Here is a 27,341-nt window from a genome sequence, read left to right on the forward strand (position 1 = left end):
TTTGGCTCCCTCTGACCCCCCTCCATGCTCTTTCGCTGTGCCCCAGGCTCACGTCAATCATAGCACTTTTCCCTTCATTTAGCAAGCTCTCCTCTGTGCCAGGTGCTGTTAGAAGGTGAATATTAACAGTCAGTATCTCAGGAGGAGGAAATGGCAACCCACTCCAGTATTCTTGCCTGGGAAATCCCATGGACAGAGGAACCTGTTGGGCTATAATCCATGGAGTCAGAGTTGCAAGGAGTCGGATACAACTGAATGACTGAGCATATACCATCTCAATCCCAAGTAGTTGTGGAAACAGATAAGTCACCAGGAAGTTACCCAGCCACACTGTGATATGGGATATTCAAGGGTGTTAGGCTCCTGAAGGAAGGTAGCTCCTCCAAGCCTGAGGCTGAGTGTTCTAGGAGGGTGAGCAGCATGATGAAAGAGTGTGAAGAGAGAAAGACCTTGAAACCTGGAAGGTGTGAAAGCAGTTTAGGAAGATTTAGTCTGTGGGGAGAGTTAGGCAGGAGCCAGGTCATAAAGGGCTTTGCCAGCTGTATTAAATATTTGGATTCTATCCTTAGAATTGCAAGAAAACCACTGAAAATTTCAAGCAGAAGATTTACACAATAGTAATGTACCTTGGCTATATTTGTTTTATTTTCTTGTTGTCTCCTACACTAATAATAATCTCAGCTAATGTTACTGGAGGGTGCCATAAGAAAGATATTATGTTGAACTTTTCATACAGATTATCTCAGTTAAGGCTTGCCCAGAATCACTGCAGATTTCTCCAAAAATCACTGCAGACAGTGACTATAGCCTTGAATTAAAAGATGCTTGCTCCTTGAATGGAAAGGTATAACAAACCTAGACAGCGTATTAAAAAGTGAAGACATCACTTTGCTGGCAAAGGTAAGTATAGGCAAAGCAATGGTTTTGGAAATCAAACCAGTCAATCCTAAAGGAAATCAACCATGAATACTCATTGGCAGGACTGATGCTGAAGCTCCAATACTTTGGCCATGTGATGCAAAGAACTGCCTCATTGGAAAAGACTGTGATGCTGGAAAAGATTGAAGGCAAAAGGAGAAGAGGGTGGCAGAGGATGAGATGGTTGGAGGGCATCACCAACTCAATGGACATGAGTTTAAGCAAACTTCTAGAGACAGTTTGAAGGACAGGAAGCCTGGTGTGCTGCAGTCCACGGAGTTGCAAAGAGTTGGACATGACTTAGCGACTCAACAACAACAGCAAAGCTTGTCATATAAGATAGATACTGCTGTATAAGATTATTAGTTCATCAAAAAGAGATTCAGAGAGATTAATTAACTTGTTAAATACTTCTAACCATTAGAATAATTCAGCACTTCTTAATTATCTAAATTGAGATATTCATAGTAGCTACTTGAGAGAACTCAGAGTATACTTACTTGTGGGATTTTGTTCATCCACTTGATATTCTTAGAACTCTTGAAAAGGTATAGTTTCCATTTCATGAATGATGACGTCGAGGAGGTGATGTGGCCAGGTACTCCCAGGTGAGATCTCAGTCTACTTGGACACTCAGCTCTTGAGGATTGACCCTATATTTGTTAGGCTTCATGGTTTGGGCTCCAGTGCACAGAAAATATCTGGCTATAAAGGTTATGGTGAGCACACGTCTATAGGACTCTACACACAGGATTGAAACAATAAGGTTCTTTTCTCATTCTTGGGTGAGGAGCATGCTGGAAAATGAGGTGGGAGGGAGATCCCATCTCCATTGTCGTACCTGATGTTCCTCCAGTCAGGAAGGGGGTATCTGTTCTAGTCGGAGGAACAAAGTACCTTAGGTTTGGGTTTGTGAGACCTGGTCATCTCTGAGTTCTGGTGGCTGCTTTAGGGAAATTTTCCTCTTTGTTCTTTGAATTCCTTCTTCCTTTTTCTGTTTTCCTTCCTCTTTCTACTGTTTCTTCTTTCTTCATCTCCTTCACCTGTAGCAATGTCATCAACACGCACAAACACAGCAGCGTCACAGACACTATTCATCGTGGTCTTACCACTGAATCATGTAGTCTTTGCTGTCATTGTCATCGTCATCATTGTCATCTGCTACCACGTCAGTCTTCATTTAGCATCATTAGCAGCATCAGCATCAGCCCCCAGGAGCAATACCTTCTAACACACCGTTCTCTCATCATGGTCTTGTCTTTACATCATTGTTTTTGGCATTGTCCTATTTGTAATCATCACCATCATTGCCACCATCATCACTCCCGTTAACGTGCCAGACACTGGGCTCAGCACTTTGTACACAGTATCTCAGATCATTTACAAAAGTGACTTTTGTGCTTGACTACCAAAGCTGAAACTCCAGTACTTTGGCCACCTCAAGCGAAGAGTTGACTCATTGGAAAAGACTCTGATGCTGGGAGGGATTGGGGGCAGGAGGAGAAGGGGATGACAGAGGATGAGATGGCTGGATGGCATCACTGACTCGATGGACGTGAGTCTGAATGAACTCCAGGAGTTGGTAATGGACAGGGAGGCCTGGCGTGGTGCAATTCATGGGGTCGCAAAGAGTCGGACACGACTGAGTGACTGAACTGAACTGAACTGAACCCCCATTTTACAGATGACAACCCTGAGTCTCAAAAAGGTGAAGTAATTTTCCCAAGGTCACACTATCAATCTTGTTTCTTCTATAAAGCTGAGGACTATTCTATAGACATCAGATGTTCCAGTTTATTGTTAGGCCTTAAGGAAATTACAAGGCTGAGCTCTTACTCTTTGTTAACTGACGCTGCTATGAATCCCATGAAGGAGATTTAGAGTTCATATTCTCTGGTAACAGTTGTTCCCTGATTCAGAAGAGCTGTTCTTCTTTTGATTAATTGTTCAATTTATGTTTATGATTATTATTTCTAAATGGATGTTTAGAGGTGAACTGTTTCAGATAATAAATCAGAGCCATGATTCAAGCCAGGATTTGCCTGACTCCAAAACACCATGCTATGTGACTTCCTTGGTGATTATACCAAACATAAGTCCCATAGTTCCCAGGGTCATGGTTATGTATCTTACCCGTACACCTTGTTTGACACCCTAGAGTATTAAAATACTCCATGGCAACAGTTCTCCCTGGAAACCATACCTGAATGGGTGGCATCATTTCCCAAACTCCCTTTTCTTTCCTTGGCCATAGTCCAGCCCTTTTAAGGGTTAGTGGTAGTGGTGGTGTTCAGCCGCTAAGTTGTATCCAACTGTGCAACCCCATGGACTGCAGCATGCCAAGCACCCCTGTCCTTCACTATCTCCTGGAGTTTGCACAGATCCATGTCATTTGAGTCAGTGATATTATCCAACCATCTCATCCTCTGCCGCCCCCTTCTCCTTTTACCTTCAATCTTACCCAGCATCAGGGACTTTTTCAATGAATTAGTCCTTCACATCAGGTGGCCAAACTGGAGCTTCAGTTTCAGCATCAGTCTTACCAGTAAATCTTCAGGGTTGGTTTCCTTTAGGATTGACTGGTTTGATCTCCTTGTAGTCCAAGGAACTCTCAAGAGTCTTCTCCAGCACCACAGTTCGAAAGCATCAATTTTTTGGTGCTCAGCCTTCTTTGTGGTCCAACTCTCACACCCATACGTGACTACTATAATATATGGTGGAAAGATAGATGAGAACTCAAGTCCAGGTTCTAACACTACTGGCTGCCTGACTTGGAATAATTTACTTCCACGTTCCTGAATTCCTTTATTCTTCATTTATAAAAGAGAAATAATGCCAACTGCTTCATAGTTATGAAATTTATGAGTCCATGTAAATTGTTTCACATGTATTAGATGTCAATAAGTGTTGACGTTAACTCATCAAAATGAACTCACCCTTCCTTCTTTTTTTTCCTTTCAGAATTGTATGCTAAATGGCTGGTTGAAATCCTTAATATATGAGAGAGGGAGAGATAAAGCTGATCTGAAATGGTTCAGTCTGTGGCTAGCAGAGGGTCCTTTGACAAGTTGTTTAGCTTGGCTAAGAATCATTTTCCCTATTCCTTTAACATCCAAATGTCTGCTATATGATGCTACTGATCATATTGTTTGAGCCCCACGCCCTCAGGTAAAACCCACTAACACAAGAGTCAAGCACAATTTACTGAAGAGGTTGTTGGGGAGACAAAGCAATGAGCTATCACAATAAGTTACCACATCACAAGCAAATTGAAAACTTCCCAAGTGTATTACTATTATATTATGTCTGTGTTTTCCTTCTTTGACACCCAGTTTGGTGCTCTGGATCCCTTCCTATGATCGGAGCAATTCTTCTCTGCCCCAAACTTGCAAATTCCACTCATAACTGAACTTGAGAAAATAAGAGAATCAATGGTTAACTGTGGTCGCCTTTTATCCAAGCCACTTTGGTGTTCTTCTCCTGTGACTTGCACATAACTTTTTGGCCTCATTCACTACTTCAAATTGTTAATTAAAGTGTCTCCTAAACAAAGACAGTGTTTTCTCCAAGAGATGTTATCATGCCAGTGGATAAGTGAATAAAATCTTGCTTTACTTCATTACATGTAAAATGAAGGTTTTGGTCAGATTTAGACAGCTTCATTGTTTAAATCTGCTTATACTCCATAAATTGTAGGTTTTGGGATCTATTGGGAAAGAGAAATACCATGGTGGTTTCAATATTTGTTTAAACATAAGTCTCAGACACACACCGTCCCAGGCCTGGATATAATTTCATTAGAATTAGAGCTCAATATCCATTATTTTCATACAGTGTCCATGTCTATTTTGTGCCAGGTAGACATAAAAATGAACTTTGGAATTTAGCCCCATCTATGACCTTATTTCTGCTTTTGTCTCTCTTATCTGTTCATATGTGCTGATTAATTAATTAAGCTATTAATTAACTACTACATGTTTATAGGGTATATATGTGCTAGGCACTGTACTAAATACTAAAAATATGGGTTTTTATAATCTTGTGTATGTATGCATGTGTGTGCATTAATCAAATAATTACACAAATACAATCAGGACACAATTGTGGTATATGCAGGAAGGAAAAAGCCTATGTGAGGAAACCTGTCCAGCTGGAGATGTCCGTTAGAAGTTTCCTGAGCTCCATGCCTCCATTGCTTGTTTTGAACCCTGACCTTTCTCTCTGGACTTAAATTTCAGTTCTTTAGGCAATCACAACAGACTCGTGTGTTCTGGAGTGGGGATGATGAAAACACACGGACAAGATGGATACGAACAATATAAGAGGGAAGTTCCTGGGACTGAGACAAAGCAGGTGCTCACCTGGCCTAGAGATGATCCGGGAATGCTTCCTAGAAGAGGTGATAACCTGGGCTGCTTTGAAGGGCAGTTAGGAGCTAGATAGGCAAAACAGGGAAGGGGATGAAAGGTGGTCCAGGCAGAGGATATCATGTGAGTTAATGTTCAGGGAAGAGGCACCATTGTGGAATAGGTGTGTGTGTGTGTGTGTGTGTGTGTGTGTGTGTGTGTGTGTGTGTGTGTAAACACAGGAAGTTTCATGGAGTGGCAACATCCATGGTTAGCAGTGAGGCTGAAAGGGGCAGCATTAGCCAGAACCTGGCATCAGAGCTGAGCATTACTGTAGAATTCTACAGAGAAAGCAGAAGAACAGCCTCCGCCACCCAGACACTCCCCTGCTTCATTCCAGGCGTCTCTTTAAACTCTTGTTTGTTGAGTTCCGTTTTCTCATGGCTGTTTGTCTAAATATCTCTTGCTGTTTAGCCAGGTAATCTGGTCCTTCTCTGACAGTAACAAGGATGTGTATCTTGGGAGAGACTGCCCCGAGTGGTCAGAAATACTCCGGGGGGTGAGACAATGGTGAAGTGTAAATCACAGAAGAAATATTGAACGTTGGGAGCCAGCAAACAATAATATGCCACTTTATTCCACTCCTGCCGGAGGTTTATATATGTTACTGTCACTTTTATACTGTTCTCCACCACTGGTAATTTTCTCTCAATCTAATTTTTATTTCCCAAGGGTCTACCAAGGTTAAAAGTGCTGGAAAACCAATGACTATTCTTTCGCCAAGGGATAGTAAATTAAATTAACCGTTGCTGGTGGCCAACTCTGGTCAGAACTATTTATATGTAAATAGGTGAAGCCCCTCAAGGCATTTTTGCAGTTATTAGTTGTTCATTCTGGATGTTGACCATAATACGATAGGTCATGAAGAAAACTCTTGGAACAGGGGGAGGAATATCCCCCTGGTCTTCCATTGTACTAGCTAGCTTTCTGTAGCTCAAGCACCAGGAGCCCCCAAACCTTTTCTGCCTGCTTAATGAGTTAAGAGTCTAAGAGTGAAGCTATTCTTGGTTCCGGACAGACGGTGAAAACAGGAACAGAAGGGTTAAACCCTATTGCATAGGCATAGGTTGGCATCGTCCCGGACTCTGTCCAATCAGAAGACTTATAATTTGCATAGTGCTCCCTGGTTGGCCAGTACCAATTATATCTATAAGAGGCTCCTCCCCTCACGATTGGGGTGTGGCTTTTTCAGTGGGAGGGTCTCTTTTGAGGACTGTTTATAGGCATATAGCACTCTCCCACTGAGTGGCACCATGCTTATGGAAAATACAATAGCCTGATATGCTAACCAGGTGTCTTTGGTTGGCTTTTCAATATTAGAGGATTACAGAGGATTGCTTCAAAGTAGCAAGTCCCAGAGCTTCATTTCATTTCTCATTCCCTTCTCTTTCTTCCCCACTGTCAAAGAGACGCAACTCTGGCATTCCTCTTTAAGCTCCCACCACCCACAGTTATCCTTTACTCTGTGGAACCAAATGATTTCTGGGCTGTTTTCCTAATTTATAGCCTGTTTCTATGCTTGCCAGCCCACTTGAATGGCTCATTAAATCAAGCTCATCAAGAGAGGGACTTTAAAAAAGGAAAGAGGGGGCTTACTTATTGAAATAAAAGAGAGAAGGTAGAAATTGTACCAGTATCTCAGCCTTGCCTCCGTTCTGCCATTCCTGCCCCAGGGTGGAAGACCCTTACACGTCCTGGCAGGTCTGCCTCTGGGTTGGGCATTGCTCTTATTAATGGCACCCGTTACTTAGCTGAGTGTTTACCAATTTCTCCATTCTCTTCGAAGGTATATCCTGAGCTTGTTGAGAGAAGTAGGACTACTTTATCTCGGATCCTGTAGAATTGTTTTCCTTTGAATTTCCCTTAGACACATGTTGATTTTCACCAGAGGCTGACCCTTGCTTCAGGGAGACCAATAGTATTCCCATTGTTGAGAGTTTTGCCCACCCTACCTCTCTGTGGTCCCGTCTGAAGCCCTGCATGAAAAAATTTTAGAATTAAATCCAGGTCCCTGTGTACAGTCCTGCCAAAGGAGTATGTGGAAGCTGAAATCGAGCCAGCATCTGTTTGCTGTGCTGTTTTCTTTGACTCTTCCTGGAGGAAGAGATGTATTGTTCCTTGTATTAAGGCTCAGTAAGCTTGCCTGTTCCCACCCAGGGGGCACTTATTTTATTTTCAAATTGCATGTAGGCATTCTGTACTCAACAAGAGGAGCCTGTCCATGGAAGGGATGTGTGTGGAGGAGAGGATGTTGGGGGGATGTTACTAGCTCTCCGAGGCACACTTTACAGGTGCTTGCCCAGGAAAATGTTTGTTCTCCCTATGGAGCCAAATAAGGGATGAGGTTCCCCTGATGTCTTGATTGCCAGGGGTCTCAGAATCAGTTGGTATAAATATGCAGAGTTGAAATGTAAGTCTCTGTGTGACATTTTCCCCAGTTTTGTCCTAACCTCTGAGTGCTGATTGTGCCATTTTACTGAATTGGTATCCTGTATACTCTTTGGCAATAATTACGAAACAAATAACTGAGGCTGTGGCAAAAGTCAGTAGCCTGCAGGATGAGTGGACCAGGTTCTTTTCAGCACAGGATGGTTCAAGCACGTGGGAATGCTTTCACTCCTCTGCTAGTTCCCTACAGCAAAGTCACAAAGCAGTTCTCACTTTGCTCCAGGGTGTGGCCATTCCATGATAAACAGGGTGTAAATCTCACAGCAGATTATTGGGATGAGGATGTTGATAAACTCACATTAAGACTGAGTTTCTTGGGGGAAAATATTTTCCGACAGACACCATGAAATTATTTCAGAAAGAACGATGGCAGGAGGAAGCCCATTCTGTCACTGTCCCACCTGAGAGAGTGACTGCTGTGGACCAACCACCTCCTCCCCCAAAGCAAAATTCCTGCCCAAATTGCTTTACACACCGAGTCAGTATCATTTAATTGTACATCCTTCCGTACAAATCAAACAAACCAGCCAGATACATATGTGAATGACTGTATTCATAGAGGCAACGGAAGAGCGTTTATCTCTACACTGGAGAAATTGGTATAAATGAACTGTGAGCAAATCCTCCTTTAAATGATGCACATGTGTTAGGCTGCAGGGTTCATAAATTAGCCTTTTGGAGAGTCCAATCATAATCGAATATGCTTACTATTCAGACATTGTAATCTGAGCATTAAAGATCTTGAACAAAGATCACGATCTTGGAAGGTATTAGATAAAAGAAATACTCCCCCAGAATTGCATTTATTAGCTCCTGATTTCTGATTTATGTTTCATTAGCCTGTGGTGATAAGTATGGAACTGTGGAAAAGAAAAGCACGGATCCTCACTTTGGAACATTAAATTCAGATTTTTGACGATAACCTATTTTTGTGCTGCTATTAGGGGAGCGCCAGCTTGTACCCATATCCAGTTATTAATCTGTGAAATGTTTTCTCTCTAGTGTGTTATGTTCTTTCTAAGTCTGCTGCACTTAACCGTCACCAACTAAGTGGGTTATTAAATGGGTTCAAGAAATGAATCAATCAAGTATATTCAAATGCTCCATCTCCAGCATTGTTCTTTGACTTCATTATTTAGGCATTAAATTCCATGCAACACTGGATGTAATTGTCAATACAGAGGGGCTTGATTTGTGGGCGACGGGTTCTTTTTGGCAATTACAGCTTTAGGTTTACAAGCACACCAGAAATCCTTGCTGCATGATAATACCATTAGCATGGATTCCATAATCATGTCTTTCAGGGGATCACAGCTAGCTGTGTCGGGGGAGCTGACATTTTCATTAGAGAATGAGTTGGTCTTTGTAGTAGTTCATGAAACTCTTTGCACACCTAGCCGCCGGTGACACTGCTTTGGTGTGGAAAGACACCTTGCTCGGCACCATAAGGCAATGGATCTTACTCTATTTACCCAGCTTAGTCAGAAAGAAAAACATGATCATGCATCATGTAAAGAGTCAGACTGCCTGGGTTTGAATTCTGACTCTACTGCTTCCTAGCTGTTTGACCTTAGGCAAGTTAACTTCACCTCTCTGTGCTTCAGAGTTCTCATCTGAAACATGGGATAACAGTAATAATAGTATTGTCTCAGTTTTAGCTTCCTTGGAAGCAGACACTGAGACAAAGATTTGAGTGCAAGTAATTTATCTGGGAGGTTCAACCAGGCTCCTCTGCCCATGGAATTCTCCAGGCAAGAATACTGGAGTGGGTAGCTGTTCCCTTCTCCAAAGGATCTTCCCAACTCAGGGATTGAACCAGGGTCTCCTGCACTGCCGGCAGATTCTTTACCATCTGAGCCACCAGGGAAGCCCTAATTTAACTGGAAGAGTCAGAAAACATGGGTAGGTGAGTGGAGAAGTGAGACAGGGAAGGGAAGGCAGTCCTAAAGGTGGTATCTTTCAGCCTACTGCCAGTGAGACAACACAGTGGAAGTCACTCCAGGAGGTGCTGATGGACACTGTGTAATATGTAGCTCAGAGTTATACTTCTGGTGGGAGGAGTGAGCTGGTGTATTAGTTAGCTGTTGAAGCATGTTCCCAGGGCAGGCGCAGCTGCACATGGCACATGGGAGGATGAAGCTGACTTCAGCAGCCCAAGAACCCTGGCAAAGAATCCAGGGGCCAGAGGCTGGGGGTTGGGCTCACATGCCCTGCAGTGCTCCAAGCACCTTCCTCCTCGAGTCATTTCACAGGCTCAGCGAGCCCAGCTATAATAAGCCAGTGTAAGCACTTACTATCCCTATCTTGTGGGCTGGAGTGAGTACTGAATGAGACTGGGTAAGTAAAGCCTGAACCAGCACAGCGCTGGCAGAGATAAAGTGCTCTGCAAATGTTTGTTACACAAAATGCCTCCCTGTATTGATCTTTGACTATGTGTCTTTATTTCATTAGCTTCTTTAATCTTCTCCACTAGCCCTTGAAGGTGAGTGTTAGTATCACTTTTTCCTGGAAGAGGTCATAGGAGATAAGTTAGCAATCAGAGCATAACCTTGGGGTCTCAGCACAGGAAGCACTGTGGTTGAATCTGGCTTCTGCTCACTAGCTGTGAGATCTTGGACAAGTGGCTAAATGCCTCTAAGCCTCAGTTTCCTCATCTGTGCAGTGGGTGCAGTAAAAGGACTTTCTCAAAAGGATGTTGTGACCATCGGAAAACGTTAATGCTTGTGAAGATCTGCGAAGAGCCTAATAATTAGTAGCAAGAGCAATCATTGTCATTATTATCAGGAGTAGGTGTAATAGTAAGAGGCAGATTAAAAAGAATGAGATAATGCAATGTGCAGCAACATGGGTAGACCTAGAGAATACTGAGTGATGTAAGTCAGAGAAGAAATACCGAATGGCATCCCTTATATGTGGAATCTCAAAAGAAATGATACAAATGAACTTACAAAACAGAAACAGAAATAGACTGACAGAGAAAGAACTTATGGTTGTGGGGAAGAAGCGGAAGGTGGAGGGAAGGAGGGGGGAAGGGATAGTTAGGGAATTTGTACACATTGCTATATTTTAAATGGATAACCAACAAGGACCTGGAGAGCACATGGAACTCTGCTTGATGTTATGTGGCAGCCTGGATGGGAGGGGAATTTAGGGGAGAATGGATACATGTATAGGTATGGCTGAATCCCTTTGCTGTTCACCTGAAATTAATTGGCTATACTCCAATACAAAATAAAAAGTTCAATTAAAATAGTAAGAGGCAGACCCAAGGTTTGAACTTAGGTCTGTCTGACCATATCTTATCCCATTGGTTCTGACTAGATTACCTGATAGGTATCCTTTAGAAGGCCTTCCCAGGTGGCGCTAGTGGTAAAGAACCCTTCTGCCAATGCAGGAGACCTAAGAGACATGGGTTTGATCCCTGGATGGAGAAGATCCCCTGTAGGAGGGCATGACAGCCCGCTCCAGAGGAGCCTGGCGAGCTACAGTCTACAAGGCTGCAGAGTCGGACACGACTGAAGTGACTTAGCATGCACACGCACATCCCTTAGAAGGAATGGTGGGTAGCTTCTACAACGGCTCCCAGTGGTCCCCATCGCCTGGTATCCACGTTCTTCCCTTGAGTGTGGACTGGTCCTAGGGCCTGGCTTCTGATGAACAGAACAGCGGAATGGATGGGATGGCACTCCCGAGATTAGGTAACTAAAAGGTTAGGTTGCTCCTATCCAGTCTGCACGCTCTTCCTCACTTGCTGACTCTGATGGAAGCCCGTTGCTATGTTGTGAACTGTCAGTTGGAGGATGGAGAAGCTCCCTGGCACAAGTTTCTGCCCACAGCTAGAGAGGAACTGAGGCCCTTAGTCCATTACCTCTGAGAAACTGAATCCTACCAACAACCATGTAGGTGGTCTAGGAAGCAGAGCCTTCTCTGTTCAGGCCTGAGATGACTGCAGGCCTGGCTGATATCTTGACAGCAGTCTCGTCAGAGCCTGAATTAAATGGCCCAGCTAAGTGATGCCTGGATTCCTTGCCCACAGGAACTGTGAGTTGATAAATGTTGTCATTTGAGGCACTAAGTGTTGGGGTAATTTCTTATGCAGCAGTATATCACTGACTAATACAGAAAGTATTAATTTGTTCCGAGGTTTCTTCTACTTCCAAGAATTGACAAAAGTTGATGTCCAGGCGTAGGGGTCAGTCAGTTTGGTCAGTCAGCGGAGTATAAATGAAAGCTATAGTTCTGGGGTCTGGCTTTTCAACATCCTAAAGGGCAGTTCCTTTTTGTTCTAATGGGACCTCGAGAGATGAAGGTCAAAATAATATTATGGTACAGCTCAAAAATGGTGCTTTACACTAGTAGCTTTTAAACCTTTTTGATCCATGGAACTCTTTGTTTGAATCAAATTTTGCAGGAGAAGGTCTACTGTGGGAACTAGGAAAATAAGAATCTGTCCTAGTGGGAAGAAGATGGAGTCCTGGGGCCTCCTTGGTGGCTAAAGGCTCCCCGTGTGCACACATGCTAAGTCACTTCAGTCATGTCTGACTCTTTTTGACCCTATAGTCTGTAGCCTACCAGGATTCTCTGTCCATGGGATTCTCTAGGCACGTATACTGGCATGCGTCGCCATGCCCTCCTCCAGGGTGTCTTCCCAACCCAGGGATCAAACCTGCATCTCTCACGTCTCCTGCATTGGCAGGCAGGTTCTTTATCACTAGCGCCACCTGGGAAGCCCAGAGTGCTCCAGAGGACAGGTCTAAAGCCACTGCCTAGGCCTTGTTCCTCAAGAGAGACGCAGGTAATGAGATAAAATAAGCACAAGCCAGCACATCTGCTGAACAGGCAGGAAGGATATTGTGTCAGGGAGTCCAAGAGCCAGGAGGGCCGGCTTTCAGATGTGAGGACTTCCAGGCAGTCAAGTCTGGCACCGTCAGACAGAATACAGACCCATGGGCTCTACTGTCTTGTCCTATGGTAGGAATCTTTGAAGGCTCTGGTAATGAGAGTGAGAACAGAGAGCCATCCCTTGGTATCTGCTGGGGGTGGGGTGAGCGGTGGGATGGGGATCAGTTCCAGGACACTCAGGTCCCTCATATAGAGTTTGCATAGAACCTATGCACATCTTCGTGTATCCTTTAAGTCACCTCTAGGTTACTTAGATCACCTCTAGATTACTCACTTATAATACTTAATACAATGTCAATGCTATATGAAGAGTTACTGTCATGTGGCAAATTCAAGTCGTGCTTTCTTGTACTTTCTAGAATTAAAAAAATTTTTTTGATCTGTGGTTGATTGAATCCTCAGATGTGGAACCTACAGATACTCAGGGCCAACTATATAAGGCTTCTTTTGGAGGGTTGAATATCAATAGGGAGGGAATACATGGCTGGAAATGGAAAGGCCCTGCTTCCTATTTTAGAATGTGAGAAACTTCACCTGATGAAGATTGCCCTGTGATGGGAAATATAACACATGGACACTTCAGGTAAGGATGTGTTAAACAGTTGGATGTAAACATGTTTCTTAAGCTTGCCTGATGATCAGAGCTGTGAGATAGACAGAATTCAGTTCTCTAGGGAAGGGGCCTGAGATGCTATAGTTTGAACCAGTGCCCTGGGTGAGTACCAGTCCAGTGGAGACACAGGCATTTGGTACAGGAGTACTTATTCTTGGTTTGAGAGGCTCACCTATTAAAACATTTAATACAATGACTAGAAGGTGTCAGGCACTATAATGGCTCCAGAAATGCAAAGAAAAATGATACATGGTCTGTACTCTTTGAAGTGAGGTGAAAGTCACTCAGCTGTGTCCAACTCTTTGCCTCCCCATGGACTATACAGTCAATGGAATTCTCCAGGACGGAATACTGGAGTAGGTAGCCTTTCCCTTCTCCAGGGGATGTTCCCAATCCAGGGATTGAACCCAGGTCTCCCACATTGTGAGCGGATTCTTTACCAGGTGAGCCATAAGGGATGTCCAAGAATACTGGAGTGGGTAGCCTACCCTTTCTCCAGGGAATCTTGCTGACCCAGGAACTGAACCAGGGTTTCCTGCATTGCAGGCAGATTCTTCACTAACTGAGCTATTAGGGAAGCCCCTGCTCCTTAGGGGCCCACATATGGGTCTGGAAATCAAAAAGCAAACATCTTTTCCAACGTGGCAGGATGAGATAGATCTATGAAAGAGGGAATAAAAAAGCAAAGGCAACTAACACGTATGGATTGTCCCTAACTCACCTAAATTATTTCTTTGTGGTTATTTAAAGTGAATATAATATAATTCAAATATGTCCTAGTCCACTCCTTCTTGGGGATATCCCTGTTCATCTGATTATTCCAAGGGTTTCAATGGCTGCACCGCCCTGTCCTCCTGGAATTCTAATTAGCAAGTCAAGGGGAATGGGCTGGATTTTCACACATCCTTTCCCCAAGAAGGACTTCGGTCACACAGTCTCAGTTTTCCTGCCTGCTGTGTTCCTTCCTCAGAGACAAAATTACCACCAGCTCCAGGAAATGAGCTCCTTGAAGGAAAATGATCAGCCTTGGCCTCAAAGTGCTTGCAGAAGGTTTGCAAACAATACAACTACGAAGTATGAAGAACAGGGTGGGTTGCCTTCTCTTCTAAAAAATGATTGGATCCCACTGTCTTCTGAAGATGAATATTTCTGCTGGGCAGATTTGCTTTGTAAATTGCAAACTCAAGTGGCTTTTTTTCCTTCTTGCTGCTCCAGTGAACCAGGAATTAAACATATTTGCAATCAAGTAAAATGTGAGGGCTCTTGACGGGGTGGAATTCTGACAACGCTGGGGCTCAGATGTATAGGAAGAATGTGACAGTGTTGACACAGTTGTTCTGCGTGTGCTTGTGGGGAATCTTATGGGGGACAAGGTGCTGTATTAGTGATGGAATGATATAGTAGTGACTGAGAGAGACAGGTTGTTATCTTCAAGGGCTGAAAGTTGAGGGATGACATAGATTTTATATAAATCATAAGAAATAGAATATATATAAGTGCTAAGATGAAGAAAGCATGCAGTCAACAAATTGAATGTCTGTCTACTCAATAATGCCAGGCCTTTTTCTAGCAGTCACCAAAATAGACAAAAATCAGTCTTCAAAGAAGTGTTTATTTCTGGGTGTATATGTGTCTTGTGGGAGATAAGTGCCATCGTTTTCTCATTTATTTTGATTGTCAAATGGTGAGTGTTGTGAAGATCATGAAGAAAGAGGGGGTAAAGAATGTGTATGTTTTATTTGTCTACATGGATGCATACATTTGTGTGTGTTTTGTGCAAATACATGTTAATGTGTATACATTTGGTGGAGAATATAATTTTAGATTAGTGGATGAATCTGTTTTCTATTGTTGCTCTAGTAAGTTACCATAAATCCAATGGCTTAAAATAGCATAAGCGCATTGTATCACAGTTCCGGAGGTCAAAGGTTTAAATGGATGCAGCAGGCCTGCGTCCCTTCTCTGAGCTCTCTGGGGGAATCCATTTTATTGCCTGTTCTAGCTTCTGAAGGCCACCTGCATTCCTTAGCTCATAGCCCGCCCCCCACCCCGGCCCCCACTTCAAAGCCAACATCTTAGCATCTTCCAATGTCTTTCTTTCTCTGACTCTGACCCTCTTGCTTCCTCTTATAAGAACCCTTGTGATTACATCAGGCCCACCTTGATAGTTTAGAACAGTCTTCTCCTACTGAGATTTAACTTAATCACGTGTGCAAAGACCATTTTACCACACAGTGCAACCTGTTCATAGGTTCCTGGGATTAGGACCTGGATGTCTTCAGGGGACCATTAGTTAGCCACCACAGTGGCTTAAGAAAAGCCTCATGAAGCAGTTATTTGATCAAGGTCCCAAGGGAGGGGAGGGTGAGAATAAAGCAGATTGCTGAGGGCAAGCAGGTTATAAGAAGAGGAAATAGTGGGTCTGGAGAGTGACTGGAAGGTTTGAGGAACAGCACAGGGTCCAGTGTGGCTGGAGGAGAGTGGAGTGATGGGGAGAGTGATGCAAAAAGGGTTAAAGAAATGATGGGACTCAGTTATGCAGAATCTCGGTATAGGAACTGGCTTTCACTCAGAATGAGATGGGATCCAGGGAACACATTGAGTACTGGGCCTCAGAGCTGCCTGTGGGTAGAGCACCTAAGTCAGACATAGAGGAAGGAAAATGTAGACTAAGATCTGTGAGCTTCCCAGAGAAATTGGTATGAATTATAGATAGCATTTACTGAGGGCTCTGTGGCTTCCCAGGTGGCACTAGTGGTAAAGAACCCGCCTGCCAGTGCAGGAGACATAAGAGATGGGGATTTGATCCCTGGATTGGGAAGATCCCCTGGAGGAAGAAACGGCAACCCACTCCAGTATTCTTGCTGGGATAATCCCACAGACATGGGGTCGCAAAGAGTCGGACACGGCTGAAGTGACTTAGCACAGCAGCACACACATCATCTATTCTGCTATTTACCTTCTAGACCTTGTAACACTCATGGAAATGGTTTACCCTTTAAATAAGTCCATAATGCCTCAGACCATCTTGAGGCAGACAGATTTATTGTTATTTTACAGAAGGAGAAACTAAGGCTGATGAGGATTAGTATTAGGGCAAATCACTAATAAATATGATGAAGCCAGAATTTGAGCTTGGGTCCTTCCTACTCTGGGGTCTAGACTCTTGTATCTGTTGTTTCATTTGGCTGCCTCCCAGTTGAAGGAGGAGCATGAGTCCACCCAAGAGACCACTGGTACTTGGAAAGGAGTGTTGCAGACCTGATTCAAGAAGGAGCTTGTTGAGATTTCCCTGACAGTCCAGTGGTTAAGAATCTGTGCCTTCAGGCAGCATGCATTCAATCCCTGGTCAGAGAACCAGGATCCTGCATGCCACACAGCACAACCAAATAAATAGATAAATAAATAAATTTAAGTAATCATCTTAAAAAAAAGAAGGACCTTGCTTTTCCTGTTGGCTTTGAAAATTTGAGAGCAAGGTGTGAAGTTATGGAAGCAGAAGCATCTCAGGAAGGATCAAGAACCACTGTTTCATGACCCATGTATCTTTTCATGAATTGGGATGCCAGCTGGGAAATGGGCCAGAGGCAGGCCACTTCTGCTCTGGGCAGCCCAGGTGAGTAACGCTGGGGAGAGTGCCAGGTGTATTCATTTATCGAGTCCTGACTGTGCCAGGAGCTGGGGACTCATCATGGAACAGGACAGAAGGTCTCTGTGATCATGATCCTTGCTCTTTGGGTGGAAGACACACAGTAGAGTAGGATGAGGAAAAATTCTGATTAAGTGATAACAAGGTAATGTGAGGGAGAATAATTCAGGGACAATTTAGACTGTGGTCAGGGAGGGTCTCTCCATAGAGATGAGCTTTCCTTGAGACTGGAGAATGAAAAGGCAGCATCTATGGGAAAAGCCAAAGAAAAAGTGTTTAGAGGGAACAGTGCACGTGGAAGGTCTGTGTTGGGGATGAGTTCGGAGTGACTGAGGAATGGAGATTGGTACTCATGACTGGGGCTGAAGGAGGCTGGCTGTAAGCAAGCAGATGGCAACCTGAACAGGCCTTGCAAAGCTTGATCATAAGTTTGGCGTTTGTTCTCCATGGGATTAGAAGACCAATGGTGGTTCAGAGCAGGGCTCTGCCTTAATCTGACTTACATTTTAAAAAGCTGGCTCTGGGTGTGAGGTAGTTTGGAGGGAGGATAAATGGGAGCTTGGGGTGGAGTGATGTGTCGGGGGAGGTTAGGGAGACGTTGATGGATCACGGAGTGGGCAGAGGGGAGAAGAGAGAAGCAGAGGTGATTCTAAGCTTTTGGTTTGAACGAGGTGGATGGTGATGGTGATTGGAGAGGACCAGAGGAGAAAATGGTGTGAAACTGGGGGAGGCAGGGAGCAGTAAAGTGAAGAATCCGAGGCCTCAGATGGAATTAGAAGGCAAGATGGAGGAACTTCCGTGGCGGTCCAACGGTTAAGACCTTGACTTCCGGTGCACAGGGTCAGGGAGCTGAGATCCCACATGCCTTGTGGCCAAAAAACCAAAGCATTAAAAAAAAAAAAGAAAACAGAAGCAATGTTGTAAGAAATTGAAGAAAGACTTTAAAAATGGTCCACCTCAAAGAAATCTTAAAAAAAAAAAAAAAGACAAGAAAATGGAGGAGTCAAGGTACATAGAGACCCAGGGAGATATAGCAGAGCTGAGCAGGATGAAGAGTGGGTTGAAGCTGTGGTTGATTCATGTTGATATTTGGTAGAAACCCACACAATACTGTAAAGCAATTATCCTTCAATTAAAAATAAATAAAAAAGAAAGAGTGGGTTGAAGGAGGCTAAGGAGGTGGCCACCCAACAGGGCACTGCTGATCCATGCTCTTGGCATCTGGCATTTTTAGGGAACTGAACTTACTTTTGGTTTGAACTAGGTGGATGCAGAACTCCACCGAGCTGCCTGAGGCTCATCAAGGGCTCTACCAAGGAGTGGATGTGGTAGGGAAAGACCTGGGAGTTTAAGGCATTTGGAGACCAGAGAGTGATAAAATCTACCTAAATGATGCATATGAGCCCTTCCAGAGGTGAGCTGAGGACCATTCCCACACAATGTGGAGACTCAAGTGAGCAGGTATCCAGTGAGCTGAGCACCCCTTTGTTTTGAGATGGAGAACAGACTTTCAGAATGAGGGAGGGGAGTTGTTTACAACACAGTAAGAACATCAAAACAGTAAACCTGGGTAGCAATTTGGGCGTTCCAAAGCACTTGCTGTTTTTCACTGGGGCTATTTTCCTTTATTTAACAAACTCTTGATTGAAGTATAATATATATATTCAGAAAAGCACATTTACATAAGTGAGCAGCTCAATGAATTTTCACAAACTGAATACGCTCATATAACAATCACCTAGACCAAGAATTAAAACAGCTTTTGCCAAAGCACACTAGAATGACTATTTCTTTGATGTCTCTCACGTCCGTGCCCCAAATCAGGCAACCAGCCCCACTTAAATCAGTCAACCCCAATGGGGTATGCGTGGAAGGTCAGCTCCCTGTGCCCTCCAGGTCTGCCTGAATCCCTCATCTCTTGCCTGGGTTCTGTTCACTTGCAGCTCACCTGGCTTGCCCAGCTTTCTCAAATGAGATACCAGCAGGCCTTCCTTGGTGGTCCAGTGGTTAGGAATCCACCAGCCAAGGCAGGGGACACCGGTTCAATCCCTGGTTGGGGAGCTAAGGTTCCACATGCCTAGGGGTAACTAAGCCTGTGGGCCACAACTACTGAGCCCTAGCACTCCGGAGCCCGCGTGCTGCAATTAAGACCTCATGCAGTAAAGCTGAATGAATACATAGAAGAAAAAAAAGGAAACACTAACTTTTCAGTTTCTTGGGTTCTTTCATTGATCAAGGACATAGCGCCCTTCACAGAGCCTCCTCCTTAATCAGCTTTATCCCAAACACGTATATATGCATATCTTACCTTTCTTTTGTTTAAGGTAGCTGGAAGCACTACACAGAACCTAGAATTTTTAGGACAAGCCTGCAATTTTTAGGTCTGAGAAGATAATGTGGGCAAAGAACGAACTGAATAAAGAATGAGGTGCTTTAATTAAAATCTTTTTGGAGGGAGAGAAGTCAAAGATTCTTTGGTGTGCCAAGGAACGCAAAACGCTTCTGTGGTTTCTTCTTTTCCTCAGATTTGAACATCCCGCAAGGCAGGGGGCGTGGAGTGCTGGCACCTGATGGGGAAGACCAGGGGCCCTGGAGTCAGTGAGACTGAGGTTCAGGTCCTCCCTCTGATTCTTGCCAGGTGTGTGAACTTGATGATTTTTTTCTGCTGAACCTCTCCGAGCCTCTGTTTTTCCATCTTATAAAAAGGAGATCATAACAGGTACCATTTCAAAGGGAAGTTATGACAGTTAAAGAAGAGATCACATGTAAAAGGTTTGGCGCAGAGTGTATTACCACTAGACTGATTATTCTGGTTATTAAAGGAATAATAATTGCCATTAGAACAATGTTAAAATTACTGCTGATGCTGTTACTATGGTTATTATTACTGTTGCTATTTGGCAGGTGGTGAAACTGAGACCCAGATTAAATGACTTGTCCAAGGCCACGGGGCAATGCCTGTCCCTTGACTTTTAAGCCAACACTCTGTGAGCTCAGCATGTTTTCCCCATTAAGCCCACCCAGGCCCCCTTCCCAGCCCATCTGGTCACCGACGGCAGCTCTGATGAAGCAACGGGGGCAGCTGCCAGCCTGAGAAGAGAGACTGGCCAGCCCTGTGTGCCGGGCATCATTTAATTAGATGACCTCTGAAGCTGGCTTTTCCAGTCTACCGTCCGGCCTCCAGAAGAGCAGCATTAAGGAGTTAATGGGGCTTGGCGGAGGCAATGGGCCATCTGTTCTTAATTACCCAAAGTGTATGAGGCCGAGGGCAGGCTGGCGTGGGGGCGGCGGGGCACTGCCAGGCTGGCTGCCCTCTGTCAGTTGCCTGGCCTCACACCTCCCTCCATCCCTGGGTCCTCAAGTCCCTCAGTTTCCCTTCTCCTGTTTCTCCTGCCTCTGAGGCGGAGAAGCAGAAGCTCGCATTCAGGAGCTGCAGTGCTGGGAGTAGACGATGGGGTAACTAGCATTTGGTTCTGCAGATGCACAGCCTGAGGCATGGATTCCTGTGCCAGTGACTTTTGGAAGATGAGGGGCTGGAAGGGAGTGATGGAAGCAGGATGGGGCAGAGGAACCAAGCAGGATGGAGGTTAGTGTCACACTGGGGAGCTCTGGAGCTGGAATCCAGCACAGAGTTGGTCCTGCCTCAGTGCGAGAGGCTGATGCAGTTCCCTGGAGAGGGTGGTGGGCAGCTGTGTGTCGCTGTCAGTGGAGACTCACAGCAGCTGGAGGATGGGTGCACCTGCCAGAAAGGAGAGCTGGGTGGGGTACCAAGAGGAGGCTACCTAGCAGACCCTTGAGAAAGAATCTCCTTTGGAAAGGAAACAAGCCTGTTTTCTGCTTCCTTTTTCACCCCTGACAGGAAGGGGAAAAAGTTGTGTCCCTCACTCCCCAAGCCGTGATCCATATAAAGCCCTTTCTGCTTTTCCTCCGAGGCAGATGTTCTAGCTGTTGAAGAGGATGGACTTTGCATGCAGGTGTGGGTTTGAGCCTTGGTTCTTCTGCCCACTAGCAGCTGACCTTGGGAAACATATGTGACAATTCTGAATCTTAGCCTCCTTGCCTGTAAAAAGGGAATAATAGTACTTATTACCTTTTGGGGCTTTCTGTGAAGATTTAATGAGGTGGTGCTTGTAAGGTACTCAGAACATGTCAGCATTAACTAAGAATTCCCTAATTGACCTCTCCTCTTTCTTTCTATTATTATTACTGTTGTTGGTGGTAGAGGTGGTGGTGTTGCTATCCCCTGGCAAGGTAATGGGCTTGGTTTGGAGTGGGACACAATTCCATTTAGGAGAAGAACCAAGACCCATTCCCAGATGATGCTGTGATTTTTTTTTGAAATAGTCATCAAAATTCACATTTGCCAAGAGGCACATGAAAAGGTCTTAATGTGTGTATGTGTATATATATATTACATCTTGTATACAAAGGAATATTACTCAGCCACAGAAAAGAATGAATTTTTCCCATTTGTAAGAGCATCACTGGGCTTGAAGGCTGTCATGCTTAGTGAAATAATTCAGACAGAGAAAGGCAAATACTGTATATTATCACTTATATGTGGAGTCTAAAAAGTAAAACAAACTAGTAAACATAACAAAAAAAGAAACAGACTCACAAATGAAGAGAACAAACTGGTGGTTATTAGTGGGGAGAGGGAAGCAGGGAGGGGCAAGATAAGGGTGGAGAATTAAGAGGTGCAACCTACTATGTGTAAAATAAGTTACAAAGATAGATTGCACAGTGCAGGGAATATAGGCAATGTGTTACATTAACTATGAATGGAATATAATCTTTAAAAATTGTAAATCAAAAAGAAATTGAAAATCACTGTGTTGTATGCCTGAAACTTACATAATATTGTGACTCAACTAGACCTCAATGGAAAATCCATGTTTGCATGTGTTGGGGGCTCCTTGGTCTTCCCCTATGACCCCTCAAGAGGAACTGTGATGGTAGAAAATACGCAGTCAGATAGTCCCAGGATTCCTGGGGGGGGGGACTCTGTCTCCTGTGTGGCCTTAGACACAGATTTATTATCCATAAAATACCCAGCTAGCAGTGATGTTGTGAAGAGTAAACGAGATGATGCCTTAAGCCTAGGTCACGTGCACTGTGGAAATGCACCGTCTGGGCTTGTCTGGTGTTCTGGCACATTGTAGTTGCTTAAAATAGGTTTCTCTTCTCACAGTAACTCTGGTATATTGTCACTTCTGTCTTGGACTGCAAACCATTTTTCTGATCTCTGGTCTCAGCCACAGCTTCCAGCCTCTTAGATTCTGAAGCGCTGGAATCAAGGTCTCTGCTACAGCGCTTCTGATCAAGGCTCTGGATGCTCCAGGCTTCTGGGTGCTCAGGTATGGGACAGAGTTGGGTTCAAAGCCTTGTTCTGCCACTTTGTGAGTTGCTTACTTAATCTTTTGGATCCTGTGTCATCTGTAAAATGGAACCAATATGTTCTCCTCAACATTGTTGTACAGTTTAAATTAGATAATGCAGTTTAGTCCAGGAACTCTCCCACAGTGAAAGGAGAACCAACACCGAATGATGTCTTTAATGATCTCAAGGAAGAACCCCATCCTTGCGGCCGTTTGGTCAGGGCTTTTTAGTGATTCTCAATAGTTAAGTCAACAGGCAGCGCTGCCGCGGCCTTCTCCATTTGATGGCTCCAGGCTGGGTCCATTCGTGCCCTTAGATCTTGGCTCTTGTGTCCAGCTTTCTGGTGCTCACTGCGGGCTGTGAAGATGAGCCGAATTGTGAAGGAGTGAGTGTCGCATGCCCCTGTGATTATGGTAGGGTTTGATACGGGATCCCTGTGGTCTGATGGTGATGTTTGGAGATGGATGTCGGGTTTGTGAGTGGAGTGCCGGGTACCTTGGCCAGTATTACAGCTTGCTTGTAAATTCACTGCAGAGCTCCTCGTTGCTGTTCTGAAAATGACATCCCTCCCTCCCTTCCCTCTGTCTGGCAGGAGCTGAAGTTGCCATTAGTGTTATTTACCAGACATTTCCAACTTCCTCATTCTCAGTCCTTGGCTAGGCTTATATTTCCTCATCTACTTTAAAACTGGATATGGCCCTGAGACCTCCTGTGGTCCCAGTAAACCTCCACTGTCAGGTAAGAAAGCGGTGTTTGCACTATCTACTGACATCTGGGGTTTGCTTGTTAGTTCAGCATCACTGATGTATCCTGACCCACACACCTGGCAGATGCTTGCAAGACCCACAAGGCGGGGGACTCTGCCTGGTTTGTTCACCATCCCAGTCCCAGGACCTAGCATAGTGCCCAGCACATCTAAGTAGTTGATCAATACTTGCTGAAGAATGAAAGAAAGGCCTTGGGACCACCAGATCTGTTTGATTCTGTTTTTATCACTCATCAGCTACATGAACTTTGGCAATTCACTTAACCTTCATAATTCTTAAACTTTCTAATTCTTGCAGTGGGAGTGTTGTTCCTTGAAATGTTACTGTAGGATTTATTCTGATAATGTGGAAGTTTCTGGCACACAGCGGGTACCCAATACATGATGGTTAACAAAAGTCTTTTGCTTTGAACAGAGAAGGAAGATGGATGCAGGAGAGGAGACAGAACCTGTTTAAGTATTTCTTTCTGTAAGAAGGACTAGGGTGGGAAAGGGCTTGTGGGCAGCACTGATGAGGAAAGAGACCCCAGTGACAAGCGGGTTGGAAACAAGGAGTTGGGGGAGGGACTGATGGAGGAGATTCATGCAGATCTCGCTGTCTCCAGAGTCCAAGAGAACTAATTCAAATGGCACAAAACATCCCCAAATATTTGAGCAGAAGCCATAGCTAGTACGTTTTTAATTATGCTGCCAATAAAGATTCCTGGGCAGAACGGTCTTCGATGCATAGTAATGTTTTGCAATGTTTTTAGTAATTGGGTTAAGATAATTTATTAGAGTCCTGACTGGATGTGTTTCAATAATTGCTAAGACTGGAATATTAGCCTTCCCTCCCTGAATGCAAATCACTCCCCAATGGGCCAAAGCATTGGAGAATAGAGTTCTGAATATGGAAACCATTTGGAGACAAATTCTGAGGGCTGACCATAGTGTCAATGTGAATACTGACTTTAAACTGCACTTGGAGGCTCCCTGAACTGCAAGCCCTGTGTTGGGGGCCTGTTCTGCTGGTGGGGTCACAGGCTGTAGCAGGTTGATCTCCTACAGTTTCTGTTAAAGGAAACCTGAGTGCAGATGGGAGGTGAGGAGGGTTGGCCAGGGCCCCGCTGAGGTCACAAGTGGCATGAGAGACAGAGCTAATGGCTGAAACAGATTTCCCTCATCTCTGTTTTCTCTGCTGAGCTTGTTGGGGGAGACAAGAAGCTAATCCTCTTTAAGAAAAATAATCAGCAGAAGTATTAACAGAGGAATTGAGAGGATGAGGGTCTTGCTGGGGGGTGGGGCATGTTTGCAATCAAGATTTAAAAGTAATAAACTTCCTAAGGTTAATTTGGTTTTTCTGGCAAGAGCACAGCACTAGGAAAAAAACTCCAGTAAAAGTTTCACATTGTTGGAAATAACGATAACCATGAGAGATGCACATGTGGGATGTTGATAGTGCCTGACGGGGTCCTGAGCGCGGTGCTGTAGGCAACTCACTCAATCGTCACTGCAGCGCAATGAGTGGAGGTGCTATTATCCCCACCAAGCATTTGCATCTTGGAGAAATGAAGCATGTTGGCTAAGGTCTCCCTTTTTAACAAGCAGAGGAGCCAGAGTTTGAATCAAGACCTTGGAACCCTGAACTCCTGCATTGGATCACCAGACCCTATTCCAGCCACCACTTAACAGTCGCTGTGTTTTGGGTCCGTTACATGCGCTGGTCCATTTAACTGTTGAAATGTTCATTCAGATGTCTGTCACTGCAGTTTGGAAGACAAGGAACAGAGGAGTAAGATCTGTGGATGTCTGATTGGTGGTGAGGTTGGTGTTAATGAGAAGGGTGGTAATGATTTAAGTAGGAGTGGGAAGGGAGATTGGGTGTGAGAGGCAGAGAAAATTTTAAAAAGTTTTAGACCTAGAAAAATACCCATAGACGTTAACTTGCTCATTCATAAAATGAGTCTGATAATTGCACCAGCTTCAAAAGTACTTAGTGCCATGCTTGACACAGAAGTGCTTAAATATTGGGTATTAATATCGCTCGTAGGGGATAATAATTGGGATATTCTGAATACTTAAGAAATGTGAAAGCACAATAATTGTTCACTTCCATTTGGAAAGTTGATTAACCTACATCTTCAAAGAGTAAATAAACCTTTGTAAATATATTCCCAGCACAGGGAAAAAAATTAAGACATAATAGCCAACTGTAGGTCCACAGGAAAGAATGAAAGTCACTGTATCCTGATGTTAATTGCAAAATAACCTGAGCCTGACCTTTATTCTTCCACTTTTAGATCTCTTGGGGCTGCCTGGGGATAGATATGTTCATGGAAGGCCATGAAAAACACAAGTAAGAATGGGGTTGCTGTGCAGAGTTACACTTTCCATCGCCCTGAGTGTGGACAGCATCTTTTGTCATCCACACAAGTGTGCAAGATAGGTAAAGAGGAGAGTACGATGCCCACTGTACAGGTGAACAATGACATTTAAAGAGGACAGGGGACTTTCTTATGATTGCAGAATGACCAAGGGCTAGAGGCTAAAGCCTAAAGTCTTCTTCACTGGGGACTTCACTGGAGTTCCAGGGGTTGAGAATCTGCCTTCCAATACAGGGGGCACCGATTCCATCCCTGGTTGGGGAATGAAGATCCCACATGCTGCGGAGTAACTAAGTCCATGCACCACAGCTGCTGAGTCCATGTGCTCGAGAGCCTGCGCTCCGCAACTGGAGAAAGCCCCCACACCCCAGCAAAAACGTAGTCCTGCCAAAATGAAAGATAGAGTCTTCTCACTTTGGATCTCCTGAACTTTTCTCATCCTTCCCAAGAATCCTGGGAGAAGGAAGTGGGTCCTAAATTGGGAGCTGGACTTGTTGGAATTGTCATGAATCTGTCACCGTCCCCACTGTCACCATCACCACGGGACCCGCTGTGAAAACTGACGCCATTACCACCATCACAGTTAAGGCAGTTCTACCAAAGGAGCTCTCATATCAGCTGAGAGATTGTTCATCAGTCCCCTCATCCTCCCCCAGTGAAGAAGGAGAGTCTGTACAAAAAGGGGTAGTTACAGTGTCCCCCAAAGTTTCCTGATAGATAATAAATTATGAAGAGAACATTCTTTGCTGTGTAATTAATGGAAATTTACCAGTTTTAAGCTTCCTCTGGGAAATTTTCCATGTCAAATGAATTTGTCGATGGGGCTCGAGAGGGAGGCTATCACAGGAGTTCCAATGTGTACTTCTTCATTAGTCGGCTGCTGGAGGTTAAATTTTTAGTCACGTCTTTCGATGGCTTTGATCTCTCATGACAGTGTTAACTCTATTTGCTCCTTGGTATCACTCTGGTATTTTAAAATAGTCTTTTGAGATAGCCTGGCTAATTATTTTGCTGGAAGTTTAATTAAATCTTGTCACAGAGGAATATGCTGTCTTGGGGAATGGCTGCTAAACATAAGTCAAATTGCTAAGAAAAAGGCAGGCAGAGGAGATCTATATGCCTACAAAGAGTCGTGCAGAAGATAGATTTCAATATGAAAGGACACGTGATTGATTGAAGTTCAAATCTGTTTCTTTGAACTATTCCAAGATTGTTTTAATTTTATATTTGGAATCAGATATCATCCATCAATTCATGTTTTTATTTAGTTCTACTCTGGGATCATAACAATAAATAAATAACAATAAATAAACAAGATCACCTCCTTCATGGGGCGCATAGTTATGGTAGGGGAGGAATACAGACAGAAGTGTTGTGTTTTAAATATAGAAAGTCAGATGTACAAGAATATTCATTGGGGTGGTGTTGGTGGTGGGAAAATTCTGGGGGAAAAAAACCCTTCTAAAAGAAAGAAGTAGGTTCAGCATATTATAAGGAATGGTCTCCAAGATATATTTAAGAAGAAAGAAAAGGAACTGAATAGTATAGAAAAGGGAGTGACAAAGTGTTTCTTAAAAGGTCAGATGGTAACTATAATATTTTATGATCTGTTATGATCTGTGCTTTCCTCGTGTGAAAGTATCAATAGACAACATATAAAGGGCTAAGCATGTGTTTCAATAAAACTTTATGCATACTAGAATTTGAGTTTCAAAAATTTTTCATAGGTCACAAAATGCTGCTCTTTTTTTCCCCCAGTCATTAAAAATTATAAAAATCATTCTGGGTTTGCTGGCCATACCAAAAACAGGAGGCACGCTGGATTTGACTTGGAGCCATAGTTTTGCATACCCCTGATGTAGAATAGGTTGTCACTTGTGTATAGATGCACTCTCAC

General features: G+C 44.0%; 1 long non-coding RNA gene across 2 annotated transcripts in view; it reads left to right on the plus strand.

Annotated features, from left to right (window-relative positions):
* LOC132658596 (uncharacterized) overlaps positions 1 to 27,141 on the plus strand; it is a 33,077-nt gene extending 5,936 nt beyond the window's left edge. Inside the window, exons 4-5 of one of the 2 annotated variants that reach the window (XR_009598452.1) lie at positions 19,462 to 20,522; positions 22,128 to 27,141. This is a non-coding gene — a long non-coding RNA (uncharacterized LOC132658596). Of the gene's footprint in view, positions 1 to 19,461 lie in introns of both variants that reach the window. The other variant, XR_009598453.1, reaches the window with a different exon arrangement.
* Positions 27,142 to 27,341: the final 200 nt, after the last annotated feature.

This window comes from Ovis aries, chromosome 24 (assembly GCF_016772045.2).
Source record: "Ovis aries strain OAR_USU_Benz2616 breed Rambouillet chromosome 24, ARS-UI_Ramb_v3.0, whole genome shotgun sequence".
Lineage (NCBI taxonomy): Eukaryota > Metazoa > Chordata > Mammalia > Artiodactyla > Bovidae > Ovis > Ovis aries.